Source organism: Sarcophilus harrisii, chromosome 2 (assembly GCF_902635505.1).
Source record: "Sarcophilus harrisii chromosome 2, mSarHar1.11, whole genome shotgun sequence".
NCBI lineage: Eukaryota > Metazoa > Chordata > Mammalia > Dasyuromorphia > Dasyuridae > Sarcophilus > Sarcophilus harrisii.
The window spans coordinates 242,266,612-242,291,019 of NC_045427.1; positions in this window are offsets into that span (position 1 = coordinate 242,266,612).

The window sequence follows — 24,408 nt, forward strand, 5'->3', positions numbered from 1 at the left end:
AGGCAGACAAAAACAGAGGGATTGGAAATACTATGTAGTGATTCATACTTATTTCCCAGAGTTCTTTTGCTGGGTGTAGCTGGTTCAGTTCATTACTGCTCTATTAGAACTGATTTGGTTCATCTCATTGCTGAAGATGGCCAGGTCCATCAGAAGTGATCATCATATAGTATTGTTGAAGTATATAATGATCTCCTGGTTCTGCTCATTTCACTCAGCATCAGTTCATGTAAGTCTCTCCAGGCCTTTCTGAAATCATTCTGTTGGTCATTTTTTACTGAACAATAATAATCCATAATATTCATATACCACAATGTATTCCTCCATTCTCTAACTGATAGACATCCACTCACTTTCCAGTTTCTGGTCACTACAAAGAGGGCTGCCACAAACATTTTTGCACATACAGATCCTTTTCCCTTCAATAAGATCTCTTTAGGGTATAAGCCCAGTAACACTGCTGGATCAAAGGGAAATTGGTATTCTTTTTAGTTATTCTGTATATACTTATATATGGGCAGTTAGGTGGCCCAGTAGAAAGGGTGCCAGACCCAGAGTCAAGAAAACTGTTCTTTGTGAGTTCAAGTCCAGCCTCAAATACTTACTAGCTGTGTAACACTGGGTTAGTCACCTAATCCTGCTCATCAATTTATAAATATGCTGAAGGAGGAATTGGCAAACCACTCTACTATTTTGGCCAAGAAAACCCCAAATGGGGTCACAGAAAGTCATACATGACTGGAAAAATTATTGAACTGACTCAGCCCAAATCCTTCTTCCACATGATAATCCTTTGAATACTTTTGTTCTACCATCACATGCCCCTTAAGTTTCTCTTCTCTGGACCAATCATCCCAATGCCTCCAAATGACCTTCTAATGGCACAGTTTCCCATCTCCTCCCTTTCTTGATCACCCTTTTCAGGAAACTCCTTCATTTGAGTGTCCTTCCTAAAGTGAGCATTCCAGAAATGGTCTGATTGAAGAAAGGAAAAAAGGAAAATCCTCTTGTTCTGTACACTGAACTTCTATTATAAATGTGATCTGAAATTATGTTCTTCTATTAATAACAATAGTAAGAGCTAGTTTTTAAAAAGCACTTTAAGATTTACAAAGTGCTTTACAAATATAATCTAATTTTGTCCTCATAACAACCCTGGGAGGTATCTCCATATTACATTTGAGTAAAATGAGGCAGACAGAAGTTGTGATTTTCCCAGAATCATACAGCCAGTAAATGTTGGAGCCATATTTGAACTTGTCTTCTTGATTTTAGCACCAGTACTCTATCCTGCAATACCTCACTGCCTCTATGAATCTCCATGAATGTCCTGTACTAATGGTTTACTGAGACATGGATGTGACATTGGATTCTCAAGGATTATACATGTTTTTTTATTTGTTGATGTTTATTCATACCTTTCCAAAATAGATTACTCAGGTAATTTAAATTACTCTTAATTTTTATTAATCAATATATGATGTATCTGTTTTTATACTTCTTTGTAAATTTGACTTGATTATGGTACAAACTGGTGATTGCATTGTACCTGACTTTAGTCAGGGACTGACCTGATCTAATTGAAAGGGCACTCAGTTTAGGAATCAGGAAACCTGGTGTCTTCTTCCAGATCTTCCTCAAATTCAACAATAATTCAATTCAAAAAACATTTATGAAACATCTGCTATGTGCAAGTCACTGTGCTAAGCCTTAAAAATATAAAGGCAAAGAAAAGGAGAGAGAAAGAAAGAGACAGGTCCTACCTTTAAAGAGCATACCTTTTACTGGATATAGAGATTAGGAGAATACAGATTCATAGATAAGTACAAAGGAGTATAAAGTAATTTCAAGGATGGAAAAATCACTAGTAACTGGTAAGAATCAGAAAAAGTCTTATGTGGGAAGGTGTACCAGCATTGTGCTAACATAAATCCTTCACTCTCTCTGGATTTCACTATCTTCCTTTATAAGATAAGAGAGTCACATATGGTTATTTTCGGAAAACCTCTCAAATTCCCCCCAATCTCAAAATCAAAGAATTATGTGTCAAAAAGAATTATAACTGAATCCAAAAAATAAGGAAAAGAAAAATTTTCATGAATTAACTAATAGAGAACCATTAATACTTAGAGATACCATTCAGTGACTTCATCTTAAACTACCTCCATGTTCTCACCAAAGTTAATATATATAAGCTCTCATGATGGTAAAGATGTATTAAAATGGCGATTCTCCCTAAACCTCCCCTTCCCTAATCTTTCAAAGGGCAGCACACCCTATTTATGTTTAGATATGTAAAAATGAAAAAGTACGGTGACAAGAGGTAACTGGTTGAATAACTCCAGCTAGCTGCAACATGTACATAGTATCAAAGGTGGCAGGTGAGAGAGTAATCAGTAATTAGGCCAAAGCCTGGCTGAGCACAGTCACCTTTCCCTATAAGTTGTTTAGCATGAGGATGCAGGCAGACCTAATTGACTCCCAAATGTCCCAATATAAGAAGTCTGAGACTACCCAGCAAACCAGCTTCTATGGGTTGTGTAGCCAAAGAAGAGTGAGAACCAGAAGAGCAAGGATTCCCAAAAAGGATTTATGGGGAATACTAAAAAAAATTAAAGATCAAAAGAGAAGAAGCTTGAATAAAAACTCATCTCATAAGCAGATAAAACCAATGGAAGGGATCCTAAAAACAGGAGTAAAAAAAAAAAATAAAATCTCAAAGCAAAGCTCTTTGAATAATTACTATAATATCAGAATCAATATTTCCTGATATAAAAGAGAATCCTGTGGACTTCTTAAATTTCTTAGAACAACAACAAGAAACTTAAAAATATGTCAAGTGAGAAATTAGGAATGATTTTAGATCATAATTTAGAGCTCTCAATGCATAGTTGAAAAACACAAAGAACAGCAGAAAAAAAAAAATAAATGCATAACAGAGAACCTCCACAAAAAATTTGGAGCTCTGAAATAAAGAATAATAAATCTGGAACACAAAATGCTCAAATAGAAGAAAATTGGCAGAAAAAAAGTAAAAAGCAAAAACATGAAAGAATATTTGAAATCAGCATCTTATACCATAAGCCAAAATAAGTTCAAAATAGACCTTTGACCTGTATATTAAAAATCATACTATTTTTTAAAAACCAATACAGTACTAGGTAATGTAACTTTCACATCTTTGGCTAGAGATTCTTAACCAAAGCAGGAAAATGGCTGTCATTTTTTTACATTAAATTTTTTAAATTTAAAATTCTTATTTTCCTCAATTACATGTAAAACAAATTTTTTACATTTGTTTTTAAAACATTGACTTTCAGATTCTCTCCCTTCCTCTTTCCTGCCCTTCCCATTAAAAAGGTAAATATGAAGTTATACAAAACGTTCCCATAAAAATCATGTTGTGAAAGAAAACATATCTCCCACAAAAAACTCTCAAGAAAAATAATTTTTTTTGAAAAAGAATATACTTCTTTAATCTGTATTCAGATACAATCAGTTCTTTCTCTTGATATGGATAGCATTTTCATCATAAGTCCTTCAGACTTGTTGTGGATCATTGTGTTACTGAGAATAATTGCTGAGAAGAGCAAAGTCATTCAGAGATGATCATCCCACAACATTGCTATTATTTTTGTACACAGTATATTTCACTCTGAAGGACTTTCCAGGTTTTTTTGAAAGTATTTTGCTCATCATTACCCACAGAACAATAATATGCCATCATAATCACATGCCACAATTTATTCAACCATTCCCCAATTGATGGCTCAATTGCCAATTCTTTGAGCTAAGAAGAGAGTTGCTATAAATATTTGTGCATCTATAGATCCTGAAAAACATAAAATAATTTTGATTACCTGAAATAAAAAATGCACAAATAAAATCAGTACAACTAAGATAACAAAAAACGTTTTCAGGGCAGCTAGGTGGCGCAGTGAATAGAGCATGAACCCTGAAGTCAAGAGGACCTGAGTTCAAATCTGAACTCAGACACTTAACATTTCCTGGCTGCATGACCCTAGGCAAGTCACTTACCTCAAATTGCCTCAGCAAAAAAAACAAAGCAAAAAAAAAAAAAAAAAAACACTCAAACCCCCTCACCCCAAAAAAATTTGTCAACTTTTTTTCTTGTCAATCTTGTCAAAATTTTGTCAATTTGTCAATCTTGGTAATGATAGAATCTTTGCATCAAATAGTTCAATATCCATATATACATATATCTTACACAATACACATAGACACATATATTATGTATATGTATGTGCATAAAACTAAGTCAAAAACATATATGAATATCTACTATGTACCTGTTACATGCTAAGTACAAGGTATACAAAAAGATAAAAGACACTTCCTGACCTTGAAGAGTTAAAAATATAACAGAGGAGACAACATACAAATAACTATGCACAAAAAAGATACAGATAGGATAAATAGAAAATAACTAAAAGGAAAAAGGCATTAAAATTAAGAGGGATGAGGAAAGAACCAGAAAAAAAATGCCTGGAGCCAAAAGATAGTGTCATGTTCAAGGAACAGGATTGTAGCCAGTATTATAAGCTTAAAGAGTACATGTGGGAGAATATGGTGAAAGGTATAAAGACTAGAAAGGTGAGGAGGATATATTATGAAAGAATTTGAATATCAAAGAGAAAATTTTATAATTGATCCTGAAGTGATAGGGAACTCTGGAGTTTTTGGAGTATGGGGGCAACATAATCAGCTCTGCCTTTTAAGGAAATTACTTTGGTTGCTGAGTAGAGGATTAACTAGAATGGGGAGAGATTTAGCAAGGAGCTAACCAGCAGTTTCTATTGCAATATTCTAGGTATGAAAAAATGAGGGTATATACCAACTTAGTGTTGGTATCTGAGGAGAGGAAACATATTTCAAGAGATGCTACAAAGATAAAATCAATAGGTCTTGGTAAGTGATTGTATAAGAGGGTGAGAATGAGAGAGAGTGAAGAGTTGAAGATATTATCTAATTTGAGTCTGGAGAACTGGAATGATGGTGTTCTAAGCATTAATAGGAAATTTTGGAAGGGGAAAGGGCTTGGGGAAATGATGAGTTCAGTTCTGGACATGTTGAGTTTAAGATATCTATCTCAACATCAAATTTGAGATGTCAAATAGGGATTTAGAAATGTGAGACTGAAAAAAAAAAAAGAAATGTGAGACTGGAAATCAGCAAAGAAACTAAGGCTGGGTAAATAGATTGGTAAATTGTCAACAGATAGCTGAACTCATGGGAGCTGATGGGATTATGAAGTGAATTAATATAAAGGGAAAATAGAATAGACCCCAGAAAAGGTGTCTTTGGTGCACACCCATGATTAGCAGGAGTGACCTGGATAAAAAATCAAGCAAAAAAGAGTCAGAAGAAGTGATCAGATATAGGAGGAAAACCAGGAGAAAGTCTTGAAACTGTGAGAGAAGAACATCAAAGAGAAGATGGTGATCATCAGTGTCAAAGGTTGCAGAGAAGTCAAGAAGAATGAGGATTGAGAAAAATCCATTGGATTTGACCACTGGTAACTTTGGAGAGAGCAGTTCAACTGAATAATAAGGTTAGAAGTCAGACTGTGAAATAAAGAAAATAGTGAGAAGAGAAGATGGGGTAGATCCTTTTGTAGATTACCTTTTCAAGGCATTTATCCCCCAAAGGCAGGAGACATATAAGATGATGAAGGGGATGGGTGGATCAAGTGAAATTTTTTTTTAGGATGGAATGAACATAGGGAAACAGTCAATGGGCAGGGAGAAATCAAAGATAAATAAGAGTGTACATGATAGAGAAGGCAATTTGATGAAGGAGACAGGATGGAATACTATCCTTTGTGCAGGTAGAGGTGTTTATATTGGCAAGAAGAAGTTCCCCATCATTAGGTGAGACATAGGTAAAGGAGGAGGTAGAGATGGAAGTCATCTTGGGAATGTGAAGAAGGAAGAGGGGAGAAGAGGAAACTCTTAGCAAATGGTCTCACTATTTTTAGTTAAGATATGAGACTAAGTTTTCAGCTGAGTGAGTCAGAAGAGAATGATACACAGGAGGTTTAAGAAGGGATGCAAAGATTTGAAAGAGTCATTGCAGTGAGTGGGCTAACGCATCTGGCAGCAGTGAGGACCCAGTTAGGTTATGTAACATAAAACCAAGAGATTAAGGTTGAGGAAGAAGGAAAATGCAGCCACGTGGGATGATGATCTGGTAGAGAAGAGAGAGGCTCAAGGAACTGGGGGCATGGTGTGGGTGAAGAGTTCATGAAAAGGGAAGTGGCACTTTTGTGGGTGGTGAAAGATGGCCATATCTGTGTAACAAGTGGACTGAAGGAGGATGAAATGAGTGAGTTGAAGAACTGGATATTTAAGGTATTCGAGGAACTGTTCATTTATATGTTGAAGGTAAGAATTGTGGAGGAGAGAAAGATTGTGAGACAGGTTCTGAGCTCACTGAGGAAAGAAGTGGAGTGTCATGGAGGCCTATAGACAACAGCTAGCAGGATTTTGGGGGGAAGAAAATATAAAACCAGAAGATATCGATAAAACTTTATCTAAAAAGAAGGAAAAATGAGTGGTTCATAGTGCAGTAAAAAGGGCTTTAATTCTGGATCAGAGGACCTATATTCTATCCTGGCCCTTCTACTTTCTTGTGTGATCTTGGTCAAATACAACTACTCCTTATTTTACAACTGAGAAGAGTAAGGTCTAGAGGGCTTGTGCTTGCCTAAGTCCATGACTTCAAAAATCTCTTTTGAGGAAGGGAGAGGACAGGCAGCTAGATGGCACAGAAGATAGAAAGGAAGAAGATAAGAAGTCAGGAGGACCTGAATTCAAATCTGACTTCAGACACTTAACATTTAGCTGTGTGACCCTAATAAATCCCTTCATCCCAATTACCTCACCAAAAACCCAAAAGTATCTTCCAGCTCTAAATCCTTGATTATAAAACTCTAAGAATAGATGTTTCTCAAGTAATTTCTCCATTCATATGTAACTACGAACAAAACAAGCAAAAAAAAGTTTTTCTAGTTTGTTTCCTGTGACATTGAGTTTGTTCTATCTTAAGCGTATTGTACTTTGAAAAGAATTGCACCCATAATGGTAATTTTCCACAAAGGCCTTTTCTCTGATGTGACTCAGACCTCATCACAAATACACACAAAAAAAATTTCCCAATTGAAGCTTTCAATTTTGTAAATTCATATAGTCAGTTAGCCATTGTCTCCACCATCAAGCATAGAGAGCAGGAGGAAGAGTACATTGTGAAGGACTGACCATAGAGGGGGAAAAAATGGTGGTGATTTTTCCTTTAATCTCTAGTGTAGTATTTTTCCATTAATTTTAAAATAAGTACTCACTGAGAACAATATAAAAATGATAGTTCAACTGCAGGGCATATTTCCTGTCTATTATGAAAATTCAGCTGGCACCCTAGAAAACTTTTTGCTATGCTCTTCTGACTTCATTATATGAAGAAGTTCTGTGGGCCCAGAGATACCTTTCTATAAACTCCTCTACAAGCCAAAGAAAGTAACATTGAATATTAGAAACAGAAAGAACTTTAAAAACCATAGCTTATACCCATCTCCTTCCCCTATCCAAAGCTTATTTCAGGTCCTGATTCACTGAAATCCTATTAAAGAATGATTATGAGATGATTGCTCAGTGATACAAGTATAGAAGCCAACCCAATGTTATAATTTTAAAAGGTGGTATAAGAAAGTTTCCACTGGATCTGAATCTCTATAAAAGACAGGTGATCCAGTTACCTTTAGACTTTTGAATGAACAGTGTTCCAGACTAAGTAAGATTCGGAACAATAATGTGATGCAAAAAAAAAAAAAAAAAAAAAAAAAAAAGAGCTGAGATAAATGAGGTTGCCATACTTAATGAAGTGAGACTAGATTAGATTAGATTAGATAGGAAAACAGCTGCACACAGCACCTTTTAAAGTAAAGAAGGTAGTTGGTGTTCAGTATGTTTGACTCTTCATTGCCCCATGAATCCATATGGTCCATGGGGTTTCTTTTGGCAAAGATACTGAAATAGTTTGCTATTTCCTTCTCCAATGGAATAAGGCAAACATCAGTTAAATGACTTTCCCAGCATCACACAGCAAGTGTCTGAAAGCTCAGGTATTCCTGAAATTGGGTCTAGTGCTCTATCTATTGAACCACTGAGCTGCCTCTAAAGGAGCCAAAGCTCTTTAAAGATAGGATCTCAGTACTGTTATATTAACATATTAAGGAAGTGGTCCATAACATTTTTTTTGCCATTCTATAGATAAAAAAATAGACATAAGAATGTCAAAGGTCAAAAAATTAAACATTTATAGATCATTTAAAGCATTTAAAGACTTTCTGATACCCACTATAGTGACCTTTTCTAGGAACCTCTGGCCTGGAGTCTGGGGGGTTGTACCACAACAAGTCAAGCAACATGAAGTAAATTGGGGGAGAGGAGAAGGAAAGGCAGAGGAAGACCTCACTCTCACCATCTGGTAGCTTCTTCTTTCTTGTTGATATGTTCCCCATTCTAAATAACTTTTGTTATTATTGCTCAGTCATTTCAGTTATGTCCAACTCTTTGTGATCCTATTTGGGGTCTTAGCAAAGGTAATGAAGAAGTTTATCATTTCCTTCTTCAGTTCATTTTATAGATGAAAAAACTGACGCAAAGAGGTTAAATGACTTATTTAGGGTCACACAGCTAATAATTTTCTCAGGCAAGATTTGCACTCAGGTCTTCCCAACTCTGGTTCTGGCACTTTAACCAATCTGCTCCCTACTGTCTTCTGAATAACCAGTCTATATTGTTTCTAGACCCAAAAAAAGGATTGAAAGTATTTTCAGCCCTACCCAAATTTCTAAATTTAGCATCCTGATTCAAATTGGTCTAGTTATGGCTCTGACTTATTATGCAACAGCTCTAATCTCATGGCTAATAATGATTTCATTTCTAATTTATTCAATTTTATTAACATAAATCAATCAATAAGTATTTATAAATTACTGTGAGGTTCTATGCTAGACACCAAGGGTACCATATACCTAATTTCTACAAATGAGCAATATTGTTCAATTTTCTCTACCAAGATTCCTACTGATAATTTGAGGCCATTGACTTGGTTAATGTATTAAAATAGCTAGAATAGGCAAGTGTAGAATATGTTCTGGGTATGCTAGGAAACCTTGGAATGAGCACTCTATTAACACCAGAATCTATTCAGGGAAAGGGACAGTGTGAAGTCACACACATCCCACGCTCTGTGAAGGTCTACATAATCTGGGAATATAAAGAGAAAGGTGTCAGTTCATGTCTTCCCACCTACTCAAGAGAGTTTGGCTTTTCCCTCACTATCCCACTCACAGAGCACAAGCCAGAAGGGCAATGACAAGTCTTTTCCATTTGAAGAGTAGAAATGATCCCTTTCCTGCTGGTCTGTAGATGGATAAGCAGTAGTGATTATGGGAGGCAGTGCAGCAAAATAGAGACCCTGTCTCAAAGTCAAGAAAACTTGAATCCAGCAATTGTCTCTGACAGATACTATGGGACCCTGAGTGAGTCACTTAACCCCTCCGTCCATTAGGCAGTTCCAGAGTACTGTAAGTTGTAGAGAAAATACCAATATGTATTGGCAGAGACAGTTCTTCAGCTGGGAGTTCCAGGGAAGTCACAGGCCCAGTTCCATTCCTATCTAATCAATACTTCCCTTGTCCCCAAAGAGAACCTCAGTTCAATTAAGTTAATTCAACAAATACTTACTTTGTGCTTGTTATATATAAGGTATTGTATTAAGAACTATCAGACCTGAATTTCCTTCATATCTTTTAAAAGCAATATTTTTATTTTAGAAAAGTCCTAAATCAGGAAATGAGTAAAATATGAATAAACTAATCATGGCACTTTCTGACCTATCATTTTTGCTTTTTCATTTTTCATTTCATAATGAAATTTTACATTAGAAATATTCTTTCCAGGACTGACTGGAAAAATCTTCTTGTATGGATTGATCCCATATTTACTTTGATTTCTACTGGGTGGTATTATCAAACCTGTAGGAAGATATATACATATTTATATGTATATGAATGTATATATTTACACACACAATGTACATGTGTATATTTGTGTACATGCACACACACATACATGTGTGTATATACCATGCTATTTTGAGGGAGGGAATTGGACTGTATGATTTCTGGGCTTACATAAGCCAAATGAATCTGTGATTCCCTATTTAAAGAATCTGTGATTCCCTATTTAAAGCATTATGGGATAACGAGATATGTGTGTATTCACACATATATATTGAACTATATTTACAGATGTTGTATGAGATATATGTGTGCACATAATTACACAACCCTTTACACAGGGAATCACAGATTCATACAAGCTTAGAAATCACATGGTTCATTTTCCTCCTTTCAAACAGCATGGCAATTAATCCATAAAAGTCATTTACCCCTTGGTAATTTTTTAAAACTGCTATTGAAGGTGTTATATGCCATCTAGGCCAAGAAATATTTCTCACCAAGATGAGCTCCAGACTCTCTCAATCATGCCTCAGAAACTTATTTATTCTAGAAGTTCATCTAGCCCTGGAATTCAGAGGGAAATATTCCCCAGTCCTTCAGTCCCTCCCTATGTGTGGGTGGTTCTTCTAAAAGCCTTCATATAGAATACTCAGACCATCGATGTCTTCATTTCTCACTAGACAGGATTTAGAAATTCTCCACCATGCCCCTGGGGCTGATATTATTCTCATTTCTCCCTATCTCTCTTCTTAGCTTCCTTTAATACATTGTCTTTTCCCATTAGATTATAAGCTCCTTGAGGATAGGGGTTGTTTCTTTTTGTTTATATTTGTATTATTTTTATATTTGTATTCTCAGTAGTTGCAAACACAGAGAGTACCTAAGAAATGCTTATTAAGGGCCTGATGATAAAAACCAGAGGGGATAAGTGACTTGCCTGAAAGAGAGAGGAAGTGAAGAAGGTAGGATTGAAACTTAGGTTCTCTGATTCTAGAGCCATCACTCATGTCATTATCCGCCCCCTTATTTTTTTCCCTGGACCTGTGATTTCTTCAGTGTAGAGAGCTTCCAGTGAGACACTCCCTCTGTAAATGCAGATGAGCATATTTTTCATATCTAATAGTCTTTAAAAGTTTCTAAAGAATATTGAGAAGCAAAGACAGTACTGTATTGAGCAGAGGAGGGGCTTTACACACTACAGCACTATATCATACTGTCTCTTTGCTTCAGAATATAATCATGTTTTTAAGTCACTATAATTTGATTCCTGTCCATATGTTTTCTTCTTTTTTCCTGTGGTTTCCCATCAATCTGGATGCTTCACTTTCGAAATGATGTGGCAGGGTATGGCCAAGATGCTAGCATCTCTATTAAGTTCTTTCAACATACTCTGCTAAACAGCTTTAAAAATCATGGCAAACTCAATTCTAAATGGAATAGGCAGCAAAAAGTCACAAGGAATCCCTTTTTCCATCCAGGGCAGCTTAGGAATTCAGAAAGGGATGGCTGCAGTCACTAAGGTAGAAGGCCTTGGAGATGGCAGTGGAGGTAGCAGTAACACTAGAGTGCTCAACACCCATAGACAGTAAGAGAATTGAACTCTTGGTAAGAGGAGATCCTAGAGTCCCTTGTGCTAGCACTGATCACTAGAACAGCACCAGGTACCATTTGTCAACTGCATACACAGTTTTAGATTCCAGGTCCAGGGAGAAGAGGAGTTATAGTGATCCAAAGGAAGAAGGGGCCCTCCCTCAGTAAGTGCAGACCAGGAAGGCAGGTATCAGTCACAGAACCTTGGAAGCACAAAAATCTGCAGTCCACCAGATGAAGCTAAGAAAACAAGAGAATATAAAAATGTGAAGATAAAGCCAGACATCCCCACCCCATCCACTGATGTGAGCAGAATCCAAGGCTAATATAAAATCCAAAGTCAAAAGTAGTCTGAGGACAATGAGGAAACAGAGAGAATCTTACCATTAAAAAGCTTTTGTGGTAACTAGGAAGCTCAAGGTACAAATTCTTTTTTTGAGAGGTAATTGGGGTTAAGTGACTTGTCCAGAATCACACAGCTAGAAAGTGTTAAGTGTCTGATGTCAGATTTGAACTCAGTTCCTCTTGATGACAGGACCAGTGCTCTTTCCCACTGTGCCATCTAGTTGCCCCAAGATATTCATAAGACGATAATGACTTGAAAACAACTATAGATTATATGTAAATTGCATATTAGGCATAAGCTCATAGGAATTCCCAGGAGAGCTTTAAAAAAAGAAGTGGTTTTTTAAATTCTTTAAAAATCAAATAAAAGGGTAGAAAAAATTAGGAAAAAATAAGAACAAGGTAAGAAAATTATGAAAAGAGAATTGACAGTATGATAAAAAACATAAAAATCAGAATTGGTCAAATGCTAGAAGAATATGAAACCTCACTGAAGAAAATAATTCCTTAAAAATTAGGATTGGCAGAATTAGTGCAAGCTAATGACTCCATAAGACATCAAGAAATGATTTTTAAAAAACCAACAAAAAATGAAAAAATAGAAGAAAATATGAAATATCTCATAATAACTGCCTTAGGAAAAAAATCAAGGAGAGAGAATGTAAGAATTACTGGACTACCTAAAGTCATGATTAAAAATAACCTAGAGGGACAGCTAAGTGGCACAGTGGATAAGAGCACCAGCCCTGAAGTCAGAAGGACCTGAGTTCAAATTTGGTCTCAGACATTTAATACTTCCTAGCTGTGTGATCCTGGGCAAGTCACTTAACCCCAATTGCCTCAGCAATAATAATAATAATAACAACAACAATAATAATAACTTAGACAGCAACAAATTATGGAGGAAATGCCTCAACATTATTGAACCAGAGGGCAAAGCGAAAATTGAAAGAATCTACAATCACTTTTGGAAAAAAATTCCCAAAATGAAAAATTTCAAGCATTTTATGGTTAAATTTGAGCTTTTAAATCAAGAAGAAAATATTGCAATTAACCAGAAAAAAATAATTCTAATATCTTGGAACCAGGTAGGATCACACAAGATAGCATCTACTACTCTAAATGAGCAGAATTTGAAATATGATATTTGAGATGACAAAGAAAGTAGATTTATAACTAAGAACAACCTATTCAGTAAAACTGACTATAATTCTACAAGCAAAAAAAAAATATACATTTAATGAAAAAGAAGACTTCCAACCATTCCTAATGAAAAGGCAAGAGTGGAATAGAAAATTTGACATTCAAGACAAAACCCAAAGGAATCATAAAAAGGTAAACATGAGTAAAAAACCATAAAACCTTAACAGGTTACTGTTTACATTCCCAAATAGAAGGATTATACCTGTAAACCCTAATGACTTTATCATTATTAGGAAAGTTAGAAGGATTCTACTTTGACAGAGAACATAGGTATCACTCTATTATGTTAGGATAATATCAAAAAGAAAAATGAAAGTGTGAAAAAGAAGGGAGAGGAAAACTGAGATAAATTACATCACATAAAAGAGGCATGCAAGGAAGAACTTTTACATTGGAGGAGAAAATGGAAAAATGGGCAATGCTTGAACCTCATTCTCATATGATATGGTTCACACACAAACAGTTGGATATAGAAATTTATCTTAATAAAGAAGTAGGAAAGAAAAGGTCTAAGAGAAAGGGGGTGTAAAAGGGAGAGTAGATAAAAGGAGTCAGTGGTCAGAAGCAAAACAGATTTTTGAGCAAAGAATGGGGTGAAAAGAGAAGAATAAATGGAAAAGAACAGAATGGAGGAAAATGCATGATTAGCAATCATGACCATGAGTATGAATGAATTAGGATAGTAGAATAGATTGGAAGTCATAATCCTATAATCTGATATTTAAAGACACATTTGAAACAGAAAGCTACATACAGTGTTAAAATCAGGAACTAGAGCAGAATCTATTATGCTTCGGTTGAAGTTAAAAATGTAAGCATAACAATTATGAACTTAGACAAAGCAAAACCAAAACCAGATCTAAGTAAAATATGAGGAAAACTATATGCTTTACACCATAATTTGTTAATGACATTATTATATATACGTGCACCAAACAACATAGCATCTGAATTATTGTAGAAAAAAATTAAATACATTACAGGAGGAAATAGAAAAGTTAGATTAGTGCAGGACCTCAATTTACTCCTCTCAGACTTAGATGAATCTAACCATAAAATAAATAAGAAAGAAATTAAGGAAATGAATAGAAATGTAGAAAAGTTGGATATGATAAACCTCTGGAGAATATTGAAAAAAGTAAGGGGTATACCTTTTCTTACTTGTACATGGCACCTTCACACGCAAAAATTATCTTATTAGTGCATACAAGCCTCACTAACAAATGCAGAAAAACTGAAATATCAAATGCAAAAAAAAAAACCAATAAAGGCATCTGAAGTATAGGTTAAAAATTAATAGGAAGCCAAAAAATCTAATCCTAAAGAATGAGACAATAAATAATAGAAACAATAATTTCATAAAGATAATGAGAACAATGAGACAACATGCCAAAATTTGTAGGAAACAGTGAAAACACTATTTGGGGAAATTTTATATTATTAAATGCTTATGTTTATAGTCAGAGGGGGAAAAAAACAGATTAATGAAAAAGGAATACAACCAAAAAAAAAAAAAAAGAAACCTAGAAAAAAACTAAGTATCTGTAATTAAACATGAAATTAAAACCCTGAAAATTTAAAAAGTGATTAAAAATAAATTAACAAATTAAAACTAAAAGATGATTTTATGAAAAAATATTAAGTTAAGGTAAACTATTGGTTAACTTAATATAAGATAATGATGATGAAGAAGACCAAATAACTAGTATCAGATATGAAAAGGGCAAATACACAAATAATGAAAATGAAATTAAAATATTCAATTATCTGGAACTATTCTGTTCAATTATATGCCAATAAGATAGCAATCTAAGTAAAAATGATAAATATTTACAGAAATATGAGCTACCCACATTGACAAAAGAGAAAATAGAATATTTAAATAAACCCATCTTTGTAAAATAAGTTGAATAAAACAAATGAACTCCCTGAAAGCAGAGGGGAACTATGGATCAGATGGATTTACAATCAAATTCTTACACATATTTAAAGAACAATGAATTAAAATATTATATAAATTCTTCTGTAACATATTTATGGTTTTGATATCTGAACCAAGGAGAGCAAAATTAGAGGGAAAAAAGTGTTGACCAAATTCCCTAATGAAAATTGGTACAAAAATTTTAAGTGAAATACTAGCAAGTACATTGTACCAAGATATCACAAAGGTCACAGAATTATAACCAGGTTGAACTTATACCAACAGTGCAAGGCTAATTTTACATAAGGAAAACTATAATTGACCATATTAATAATAGAAACAAAAAAAGTATATGATTTTATTAGTAGATGTAGAAAAAGGTTTTGACAAAACATCTATTTCTATTAGAAATGCTAGAAAGCATAGGAATAAATAGAGCTATCTATCTGAAAGCAAAAGTAAGAACTCTGGGGATAAACTAGAAACCATTCCAATAAAATCAGAGATGAAACAAGTATATTCAATATCACTATTATTATTTGGTATTGTACTAGTACTGCTATCTTTTGTAAAGGGCTGAAACTCTTGAGTCGATGCACTGAGGTCAGACCCACGAGCACTGAAGGCTAATTACCAATTGGACAATATTCTACAAGCATATGGTGAAAATGCAGTAACAGACATTTTGATAAGGCAACTTGCTAAAGAAAATGCTAATGAGGTTTGTAGAAGAATTATACTAGGACTACGCAAGGATGCTCTTTTAGAGGAGATCATAAGAGCTATGTCACAGTGGAACTGGTTCTTCTCTAAGTCCTGGGAATTCCCCAGTATTTGTTGTAAGAAAGAAATCTGTGAAATGGAGGATGCTGACTGATTTAAGAAAGGTAAATGAACAGATGGAAACTATGGGAACTCTTCAGCCTGGGCTTCCATCTCCTATTCAATTGCCTAGAGAATGGCCTCTTTGGGTTACAGACATTAAGTATTGTTTGTATTCTATCCCTCTAGATAAAGAGGATATGAAAAGATTTGCCTTTTCAGTACCCAGTGTTAACTTAGCTGAGTCTTATAAAAGATATGAATGGACAGTTTTGCCACAAGGAATGAAAAACAACCCTACTATGTGTCAAATGTATGTTGCTGATGCTCTTACTCCAGTAAGAAAGCATTTCCAAAAGTTATGTTATTACATTACATAGATGATATATTGGGATGTGCACCTGAGGAGCAAATATTAGAAGCATGTCTACAAAAGACCATGGAAACACTAAGGTACTACAAATTGCTCATAGCTCCAGAAAAAAATTCAAAGACATGCTCCTTTTCAATATTTAGGATATGAAGTACACCCTAAGGTGCTTAGTACAAAAACAAATCCCAAATTTGGGATCCCAAATTTGTAGTTTCTAATATATATCAGCTCTTTAAAGAACTTAAGAGCAAGTGAGAGAGCATCCAGGTAAGATTTATATCTTGCATGTCCACTCTCATAGTGGACTTCCAGGTCCTATTTTTTATGGTAATTCAAAGGCAGATAGCTTTCTAAGCATGTTGGCCAATACTCCTTTATTTCGTGAAGCCCAGGAATCTCATTTTAAATATCATCAGGCTGCTCGAGCTTTATGTTTGCAATTTGGAATAACAAGAGAGGAAGCTAGGAGTATAGTAAAAGCCTGCACAGCTTGCCTTCCTTTCCATGCTCCTACACTGTCTCCAGGGAAGAACCCTTGTGGTTTGAGACCCAATGAAATTTGGCAAATGGATGTGACCCATTATAAACCCAGTGCTGTCGTCTGTCTTTTATCCATGTTGTGGTAGACACCTTTTCAGGATTCACTTTTGCAATACCAGCAGCAAAAGAGACAGCCCAAGTGATGACTGAATTCCTTATACAAGCATTTGCAATTATGGCTGTGCCACAAGCCATAAAAACAGACAATGGACCTGCATCTATTTCTAAACATTTTGCACACTTTTGTGCACAGTATAAGATTTTACACAGCACTGGCATACCCTTTAATCCTCAAGGACAGGAAATAGTAGAGAGGAGAAACAGAAACATTAAGATGCTCCTCCAAAAACAAAAGAAAAGGGGAGCCACAGGTAACCCTAGAGAACTTCTAAATCTAGCCCTTTATACCATTAACTTCTTGATTTTTGACAAAGATGCACTGGCTCCGGCAGACAGGTTTTATAACCCACCAGAAGGGAAGTGTCCAATGCGAGCAGTTCCACTATCTTTAGATAATCAACAGGTGATGTGGAGAGACCCAGAAAGTGGTGAATGGAAGGGACCAGATAGATTATCTGCTTGGGGGAGAGGGTTTACTTGTATCTCCACAGATGGAGAAGGAATCAGATGGGTGCCAACGAGCCATATTCGCCTTATCCATCAGAGAGAGACTGAGCAGACCCTTGAAACAAAGGAGAAGACTCAAGAGACATTGGGTGGTTCCATTGCTGACTGTGCCCATCACTGAAAGAGCCTGACAGTTATGGCATTTGAATCATGGACATCAAAAATTGTTGGACTTCAAAACCTTCAGGAATCATTGGAATCCCTGAGACATGAAAAGATTGTTGTAGGACTTCAAAACGCTCAGGAATCAATGGATTCTCTGAGACAGGATAAGACTGTTGTAGGACTTCAAAACCCTCAGGAATCAATGGATTCTCTGAGACAGGATAAGACTGTTGTAGGACTTCAAAACTTTCAGGAATCATTGGATTCTCTGAGACATGACGAGACATGAGAAGAAGGTTGCAAAAATCATTGGATTCTCTGAGACATGATAAGACTGTTGTAGGACTTCAAAACCCTCAGGAATCATTGGATTCTCTGAGACATGATAAGACTATTGTAGGACTTGAAAACCCTCAGGAATCATTGAATTCTCTGAGACACGATAAGACTGTTGTAGGACTTCAAACCCCTCAGGAATCATTAGATTCTCTGAGATATGATAAGACTGTTGTAGGATTTCAAAACCCTCAGGAATCATTGGATTTTCTGAGAAATGATAAGACTGTTAAAGGACTTCAAAATCTGCTGGATTGGATTCCCTAACACATAAAAAGACTGTTGCAGGACTTCAAAAACTTGCAGGGATCATTGGAATCCCTGACACGTGAAGCAATGGACAATAGATTGGCTTTGGACTATCTCTTGGCTGCTGAAGAAGGCATATGTGTGATTATTATATACATACCCTCCTTCTAAGACTTCTGGAAATCTTTTACAACACCATGTTGATTCATATTGTTTGTTATATCACTACTCACATGTATAATTCATGTTTGTTATACTACGTTGAGCCTGCACTGGTTGTGGGGAGGGTCGGCACTAATAGCCTCTGTGTTATTGCTTTGTGCTTATGTAATACCTCCCATGCTGATGGGTTTGTGCATACCTGTTTCTAGTAAGACCCTTCAGCCCAGAAACCTGCTAGCAATCCCCACTTCCCTTTGATGCTTTTCATCTCCCTTCCTGAGAAGTCAGGATGGCATAACCACCTGTGTTCTAAAACAAAAGAAAGCAGGAGTGTAAAGGGTTGAAACTCTTGAGTCAATGCACTGAGGTTGGACCCATGAATACTTAAGGCTAACTACTGTTTGGACAATACTCTAGGGGCATATGCTTGGAAAATGGCCCTTCCCACTATCCTGTGCTAGCTCTATAATAGGTGTATACAGAGAATGGTAGGAAGGACTAGGGGATGGAGTAAGACTAGCCAGAGTCAATTCTGGGTGGGAGACGAAGAAGGAAGGTTGCAGAGATTCTGCTTCCATCCAATTCAATCCTACCTCTAAAGACCAAGAATAAAAACCAAGGACTTGCTTATCCTGGCTCTGGCTGATTCTAAGGTATCCAGGGTGCTAATGCGGTCATCACAATCTTTGCCTATAAAAGAAGAAAAATAAATTGAAGGAATAAGAAGAGACAACAAGGAAACAAAAATTTCATTTTCTGCAAATGATAGTATAACTAGAGAACCTTAGAAAGTCAAATATGAAAAAAGTAGTTAAAACAATGAATTACTTTAGCAAAATTATAAGATATAAAATAAACCCTCACAAATCATTAGCCTTCATATATATTGTCAATGAACCCCAGCAGGGAAGGATAAAGAAATTCTATTTAAAATAACTGCTTGAGAATCTACTTGCTAAGATACATGTAGAAGCTATATGAACACAATCGTAAAACACTTCATACAAATAAAGACAGTAAACAAGGGGAAAAATATTCATTGCTTATGGGCAGGCTGAGCCAACACGATTAAAAGGACAATATCACCTAAATTAATTTATTTATTTAGAGCCATGCTAATTAAATTACCAAAGGATTATTTTATAGAGCTGAAAAAACATAATTTATTTGGAGGAACAAAGGTAAAGAATGACAAGGGAATCGATGGTGGGGAGGGGAGGAAGTGAAGGAAGGAGGTAGTAGTACCAGATCTCATATCATACTACAAAGCAACCATCACCAAAACAATCTAGTATGCCTAACCTAAATAGTGGTTGATCAATGAAAAAGCTTAGGTGTACAAACTATAAAAGTAAATGACCAGAGTGACCTGATAAAAACCCCAAAATCCAAGTGATTGGGGCAAGAATTCACTATTTAACAAAAATTACTGGAAAAAAAGAAGTTTAGTGGTAGTTGCAAGAAGTCTTTTGTAAGAAAATATTTATAGTAGTCCTGAAAAGCCAAGTTCTTGATGATTAGAGAATGCTTAAAAAATTGCGAATGTAACAAAATATTATTGGTCCATAAGGAATGATAGATATGAAAAATGCAATGAAATGTAAATTAAGTAGGAGAGAAAAAGAGAGGCAGAAGCAAAAAAAGATTACTATGTCATAATTTTATCTATATAATGGAAGAGAAATTCAAACAACGAAATTCATAGTAAATATATGGAGCAATATTGGTGCTACTTTATTAAAAAAAAAACAATGTATATGGTCTTCATTTCTTTTATCAACTGGTAAATTTTTAAAGGGTATAGTTGAATTAACACTCATTCACAACTTGCTTAGGTTGTATTTATGAAGTATAAGTTTATATTGTTTATTTGTTTTGTTCCTTCTTTTATTGATTTTTGGAGGGAACATGGATGTGTATGTGAGGGAGGGGAGGTAAAAATAGAGATATATGTATACATGTTAAGGTCTTTGCTCTTCTTATATTTTCACAGAGATTATCTTTAATAATGTGCATAGACCATGTACCTAAAATGTTATAAAGATTATAAAGTAAGCATTTAATTTAATATTTTCTCAAATAAAACTTTTTGGTAATAATGCCATCCATGATTTTTTTCCATTCTTTTGGAATCTTCCTTTTTGAAATTCCTTGAAAACCAATCTCTGGGAAGCTTTAAAATTTTATTTCTTTCTAATGGAATAGTATTGTTTTATTAAAAAAAAAAATAATGAACAAGGTAATTTTAGAAAGACCTGGAAAGATTTATACAAACTGATGCTGAGCAAAACAAACAGAACCAGCAATACACTGTACACAGCAACAACAAAATTATACAATGATCAACTATGACAGACTTGGTTCTTCTCAGTGGTTCAGTGATCCAAAGCAAACCCAATAAACTTTGGATAGAAAATGCCATTTGTATCCAGAGAGAGAACTATAGAGACTGAATGTAAATCAACACATGCTGTGTTCATTTCTCTCCCCCTTTTTTCTTGTTTTTTTTCTCTTGTGGTTTATCCCTTTTGTCCTCATTTTTCTCTTCCAACAGGATTCATAAAGAAATATGCATTTAAAAATTAATGTACAGATAAAATAAAACAATATAAAAATTATTACTTACCCTGTTAAATTTTTTTTGCTTTATGTATAATTGTTCAAATCTAGTCATTTTTCCAGAATTAATCCCCATTAAGTACTGTTACTCATTATTTCCTCACATAGGCACTGGATACTCAGATGACTAAGCACTATTGAATTGGTTCTGACTATGATTGCTGATAATATGTTACATACAATACTACTAAATCTTTTTTCATCTCATTTCCATTGGTTGCTGCTTCTAATTTAAAAAAAAAAAATTCTTCTTCTTCTTCTTCTTCTTCTTCTTTCCTCTCTCTCTCTCTCTCTCTCTCTCTCTCTCTCTCTCTCTCTCATATCAAGTGTTGGCTGACTGAGATATTTTGGTTTCATCATTTTTTTCAGTTGTTATTCAAATAGTTTAATTTTGAGAAATGGTGAGAATAGCAGTCAATGTCTTTATTTTTGTTCATTTCCTATTTTTAAGTCAATAGTTTTTTTTCTGTTTTTAAAAATCTATTTTATCTATTGCTCCTTTAATTTTGCATTATACTTTGCATATGCCCAGGCACATGATAGTTTATTATGGATAGCTAGGGGGCACAATGGATAAAGTGCCAGAACTGCAGTCTGGAAGACCTAAATTCAAATTCGAACTCAAGACACTAGCTGTGTAATCTTGGACAAGTCACTCAATTTCTTTCTATCTCAATTTCTTTATCTGTAAAATGGGGATAAAAATAGCACCTATTTCCCAAGGTTCTTCTGAGGATCAAATGAAATAATAATTGTAAAGTGCTTAGTAAAGCGGCACTATTATAAAGGTTTGCTGATTCTCAATTTAACATCATGAAATAAAAATAAAGTGAATTACTATTTAATGCCTCCCCCCAAAAAAATATAACGACAGAGCTGTGATCTCTTGGATTTTTTTTCTTTTGACCTCTCCCCTTTAGAATGATAGCCTTACCAGCTTACTACTGAAGCCATAAGGAATGGTTCAAGAGAAGATAAACACAATAAAAATTAAGTCAAAATAACAGTTACTCAATGGCCTACAGAATTCAAAAGTAAATTAGCTGAAATATTACAATTTGGGGGTTTCATTTTGTTTTAACCTGATAGTTGTTGTGTATACAGAATTGATATTCATAAGTATCTTTAAAATACCATATTCATTCAAAATAAAATACTTAACATTTATTAAACAAATACATTTGCTATTATCACCTAATATGGGATGTCACCCCCAACTTGTCTCTCATATGGGAAATGTCATAATGCTCTCAGGAGAAGACATTCTACATTCCTCTACCATGTGGGTATGAACAATCCTTTTCCTCTTTAAAATAACCACACTGAGAAAGTCTATCTCTATTTCTACTAGCATCCAAAGGGCAAAGGTGCTACTCATGAAGCTGGGTGAGAAGCAACTTTTATTTTCCTTTTTAGACTCTATGGCCCTGAGAAATAGGCTGGAGGGTTTGTTCTATTTTGCTTGTCCTTTTCAGTTTTAGGTTCAGACGGTATATACCCAGATTCAGATCATGATAATCTTGAAGGCAAAGTGCCAGGAAGGATGTGGCAGGCAGCCCAACAGGGAAGCCCTGAAAAGTTAAGAGTACACAGGTTTCAAGTTCAGGAAGGGCTTGGGAGTTGGGACTTGGTGGGACTAAGTGATGTGGGGACTGAGTTAAACTATGAACCTAAAACCCTCCTCTCCCCAGAGACCAGAGGTAGAGTGGGGGAGAAGGAAGGAGTAGGTTATCTTCCCTACAACTTGGGGCAAGGATCTCTATGTGTGTTCTTGCTACAATTTTGAAGTAAATGTTTCTTTGTAAAAATGAATTTTTTAAATATTGGAACTGGAATATAGGAAATCCCTAAAATTGGGGGAATATAATTGTAGTGGTCTATAGTAAATGGCAAAGACCATTAATTTTTAAATAATAATATCTTGGGCAAAACCAGCTGACCTCTCTGAGTTTCTTTTCCTTTATCTATAAAATAGAAAGGGTTGGAACTTTAAGGCACTTTCAAGCTCTCAATCCTATGATCAAAAAGATATAGTTTCTATCCCCATGGAGCTTACTGCATAGGAAGAAGGTACACAGATAACAAGGTAGAATAGGAAAAGTACCATAAGAAAAGAATAGGGTGCAATAAGATATCAGAAGAGGGAGACAGTGTTGGGGGTATCATTAAGACTATGATAAACTGAATCTTGAAGATTGGGCAGAATTCCAGGTAAAGATCAGGAGTGGGGGAAAGAAGGAATTCCACTCCAAGAAAACCATGTACATAAAGGTAAGAGCTAAGAGGACAAGAGCACCGGAAAATTATAGAGATCCTAGGATAATTCCAAATCCCATTTTCCCATACATGATGGGGAAGATGTGATATTCCCATACACAAGTTTGAACCACTTACAAGAAACCACAGATTAACTGAGCTCTTTCTGTTTGTAACTGCCCAAGTGTCATTGCCAACAAAGAACTCTTGAAAGAATTCACTTCTAGAGGCCATGGCCCAAGTATTTTTGGATAATCTTTACACATTTTGCAGGCATTGGTTAGTATGAATAGACAAAAACTTTTATAAACTGTGGTGACTTAGTGGTCTTAGAACAATGATGACTCAGACAGTTCAGTTGCTGCAAGGAAATTAAAACCAGAGGCACAGGGGTGGGGAGAAGGAGAGGGAGAGGAAGCTATTTAATTGAATGATCAATAGCTGAATAGAAATGACTCTTTGATTTAAGCCCTGCCCCAGGCCCTGCCTGAACACTAAAGCCAAAGATAGATCCTCTGAGGTCAAGTTTGCCTCTCATATATTCAGTTTATTCAGTCGATGAGAAAATCTACATTACAATTTCCCGGCTTGAAGTCCTCTATCTTCAAAAGTGCTGAAGCAGTTGAGCTTATGTGAATACAAGAATCTTTCACTAGGACAATCCAATGAACTACATTGTACAAGTAAACAGCTGTTCTTATTTCAATAAGAGTTGAAAGGGAATATTAGTTCAATCAAAATCAAAATAGGTAAATAAAATCCATACAAGCTACAGAACCAAGGAACTTGAAGAAATCAAGAATTAGAAAGGAGTTCAAAGATTGTCTAATTGAATCTGAACAGAGTACAGTAGAAAAAATTAATGATCTAGGGTCAAAGGGCTTGGATTCAGCTTCTACTGATTATACTATTCAGATGATCTTGAGCAAGTAAAATACGTCTCTAGGTTTTCATTTCTCCTTCTGTAAAACCAAAGATGGCCTCTGTTCCTTCTGGTTTTGGGGCTGTGATCTTATAACATAACTGGCAAATAATATTTCAATCTTTGTTCAAAGATCTTCAGTGACTGAAAACTCATTTGTGACAGCTCATGTTGCTTTGGGATAGCCTTAATTTTTAAGCATTGTTACTTCATGCTAAAATTATTTTTAAGATCATATATAATGGTTGATGCAATTCTACAAACTTGTATTAAGCATTTTTAAGCTTGTAATA